This window comes from Salvia hispanica, chromosome 6 (assembly GCF_023119035.1).
Source record: "Salvia hispanica cultivar TCC Black 2014 chromosome 6, UniMelb_Shisp_WGS_1.0, whole genome shotgun sequence".
Taxonomy (NCBI): Eukaryota; Viridiplantae; Streptophyta; class Magnoliopsida; order Lamiales; family Lamiaceae; genus Salvia; species Salvia hispanica.
The window spans coordinates 4,085,012-4,088,923 of NC_062970.1; positions in this window are offsets into that span (position 1 = coordinate 4,085,012).

A 3,912-nucleotide genomic window follows, 5' to 3' on the forward strand; every position below is an offset into this window, starting at 1 on the left:
AAATGATCCTTCTTTGTGGCTTCATTCAACTTCCTGTAGTCGATGCACATCCTCCACCCTGTCACTAATCTGGTGGGTACCAATTCATTCTTCTCATTTTTGATGACTTGTATCCCAGACTTCTTTGGCACCATATGGACAGGACTGACCCACTCACTGTCAGGAATGGAATAAATGATTCCTAGAGCAAGCAACTTCAATACCTCCTTCAAGACTTCCTCTCGCATGTTTGGGTTCAGTTTCCGTTGTGCGTCTCGATGAGCCTTTGCACTTTCTTCCAGACGGATGTGGTGCATGCAAAGATCTGGACTTATTCCCACCAAATCTGAGAGAGTCCATCCTATTGCCTTCTTGTTCCTTTTAATGACCTCTAGCAACTCCTTCTCCTGTTCCTTGGTCAAGTTGCTGTTGACTATTACTGGAAATGTCTCGTCCTTCTCCAAGTAAGCGTACTTAAGGCCTGGTGGAAGTGTTTTCAGCTCTTTTTTCGTCCCATTTGTCTCCTGGGGCAAGGGATTTTTTTCTGAATTTTCCGGTGAAGTCTCTTTCCCTAACCCAGGGGATTTTTCCAAACTGGCCATTATGGCCTCCATGAGCTCTTCATCTGTTAATTCCTCTGTGTTCACTGCTGCACACCATCCCACAACTTCTTTGTCAATCGAATGGCTCAACTCCGAGTTATCAATCTGTTCCTGTATCAATTCTGTCTCAAGATATTCTTGGACTAAAGGGTTAATAACATCAATAGCATAGATATTCTCAACATCCAAAGGTCTTTTCATCCCCTCATCTATGCTAAAGGTGTATTTTTCTCCATTATAGTCCAAGCAAATTGTTCCATCAAACACATCGATAATGGTCTTAGCCGTACGCAAAAATGGCCTCCCCAAAAGTACCCCACTGGACTCAGCAGACTCATTATCATTCATCTTAATCACGTAAAAATCAGCCGGATATAGAAACTCATGCACCCTGACTATAATATTTTCCAACACTCCTTCAGGGCAAATGCAAGTTCTATCTGCTAGCTGGATTACTACTTTGGTATCAACCATTCTTACCCCAGTTAACCTTTTATAAATTGAAAGAGGCAAAACATTTATTGACGCCCCTAGATCACACATGGCATGCTCAACCTTGATATCCCCTAAAGAAATGGGTAATGTAAACATACCTGGGTCCGTGCATTTTGAGGGCATCCTTCTTTTTTGTATCACAGCAGACACAGTTTCTCCAATCACAATCTTCCCATCTAGTTTGGTTTTCCCTGCAATAAATTCCTTGATGAACTTACTGAAGGTGGGCATTTTCAAGGCTTGCAAGAATGGCAAGTTGATTTCCAACTTGCTGAAAATCTCCATGAGATCCTCTGTATCATCCTTTTTCTTCTTCGCCTCCCCACGATATGGAAATGGTTTTGCTCGCTTTACTGCATTTGTGGATGTCCCAGCCTGGGTTTCATCAACTCCCTTGTTTCCTTCCTTACTTACTTCCTCAGGTTCGAGGTCTAGGAAGAATGGGTCCCTTGGTCGAGGTAGAGATCCCCCTAAATCTTCCTTCTGGGGGTCTCTCTGAACAATGATCTCCCTTGGTTCAGCGCCTCCTTCATGCTGTTTCTGACTTTGTTTCCCTTCTTTTGCTTGCATAGGCGCTTCCTCATCGGCTTCCAACGTTGGCCCTTCATAACCTCGCCCAGATCTCAAAGTAATTTGACTAATATTTGCCCGATCTGGCGGTTTGACGGTAGCAGGAAGTTTACCTTCATTCCCTCGCATCTCGTTCAAAGATACTGCGATCTGGGAAAGTTGTTTTGCCATCATGTCCATGGCGGCTTTTTGCTCTGACTGAGCATCTTGTAACTTGTGCACCATGTCATTGTTGGAATGTAGGTTACCTTGCATGAACTGCTGTGAATTTACCAAATCATGGACCAGGTCATCCAAACTCCGTTGTGGTCTGAAGTTGGGTTGACCAAAATTTTGTCCTTGACCTTGGTTCTGTCGAAAATTTCCTTGATGATTGTTGTATTGGTTACTCGACCCTTGATTCCCTTGATGGTTCTGTTGGGAATTCTGAAAATTGCCTTGGTTATTCCTTTGGTGGGGTGGCACATAGGAGTTTCCTGGGTTGTTTTGATTTTTGTTTCCCCAATTAGCTTGATCCTGATTCCTGTATCCTAGCTGCAATTGTCCTTCTTGTCCCTTCCCTGGCCAATTGGACTGCCTCTCCGGAGGGTGTGCAAAATTCGTGAGCTGCAAGGGAGGTGGCTGGCTTTGATCATGGTCAGTCCATCTGAAGTTTGGGTGAGTCCTCCATGGAGCGTCCCTCTGTCTCCCTTGATTCCAACTTCCATCGGGATTCCAACTTCCCATCGAACTTGCTTGAGCGTGGCATTCTCCTTCGTAGGGTTGGCTGTAGTATTGTTGCAATTGCCTTTCCTCTTGACCAAGGGATTTCTCATTTTCCACTGGGGCATGCGGATTGCATTTCTCGATCGCACTTAGCAAGGCCTTTTCCAGTTTATCGATCCTATCTTCCACCTTCTTGTCTTCTTGATCCATCACTGCATTAGCTGATCCTCTCCTCAATATGCTTCGCGGGTTATCATAGGCCTTCTTTGCCTCAATCAATCTCCCCAGCGTTTCCCTGGCTTCACTTGCTTTGTTCTTAGTAAAATTTCCCCCGCTCGAGGAGTTCATCAAGTCCTTTGATTCAGGGTTTGCACCTTCATAGAACAAATAGTAAGTCTCCGCTTCTATCATCCTGTGGTTTGGACAAGCATCCAGCAGCCCCTTGAAGCGGGACCAATAGGAACTTAGGGACTCATCGTATTCTTGTTTGCACTCCTGAATCTCCTTCTTCAAGGCATTCGTCTTGTTAGATGGAAAAAAGTAATCCAAAAATTCCAGTTTAAAATCCTTCCACGTGTTGATCGAATCCGGTGGAAGCCTCAGCAGCCAAGTGTTCGCCTCCCCTTTGAGAGCAAAAGGAATTGCTCGAAGACGGTAGTCCTCCTCTGTTGCCTCGTTGGGTCGCTTCTGAATGCTGCATAGTTTACTGAACTCGTTCAGAAATTCATAAGGGCATTCATTCCTACGCCCAGAGAAAGTAGGTAGAACTCCAAGCACATTTGTTTTGATGTCGATCGACCTCCGTCGTGGATTCGAAACTATAGCATGAGCGGGTTCACCGTCAAGATGTGCGGTGAGCGACCCTATTTCCGGATCGGGGTCTAGTAGATGAGCCATATGTGGGTCCTTCTCCTCCTCGGTCTCGGATTGCTCTGGTTCTGTTGATGTCCCTGGATTCTCCTCTGTCGATGAATTCCACTCCTTTTCACTTTCTGACTCGAACGGGAATGGATCTTCCGTTCTCAATCCTGATCTAGTAGTGATGGTAAATGTAGATTGCTTGATTCGCCACTCGTACTGGCCACTCCCTGCTCCAGATGAACTTGCCCAACTTCCAGATTGGAAGCCCGCTTTCATAAACTGTCAGGGAGAAAGAAAATAACAAAAATTAGAATATTTACAACAAATCCTTAATAACAGCAAACGCCATCCATCCCCGGCAACGGCGCCATTTGAAGCTACCTGTGGTTGTGACAGTACAAGTGTGGTGTGTGTGCAGTGTTGCGATATTCAAATAAGGCAGGTTCCCCAGATCCAGCAAGTCCACTAGATCACTTGGTCTAGGAACTCGTAGGTTGCGTGGAATCCCGGTCGTCGGACACACAAGTACTTCCCCGCTTCAAAAACCCTCAACCACTTTACTAAACCTAGTATAGGGAAGTAGGGATCGATCCCACAGAGAAGGATGCGTAAGAATCGTAATCAAGGATTTGGGAGTATTTTTGGTGTTGGCTGCTGCCACGCATTTTCTTGGGTTGAGGAAAAATTAAAATTAACTTGA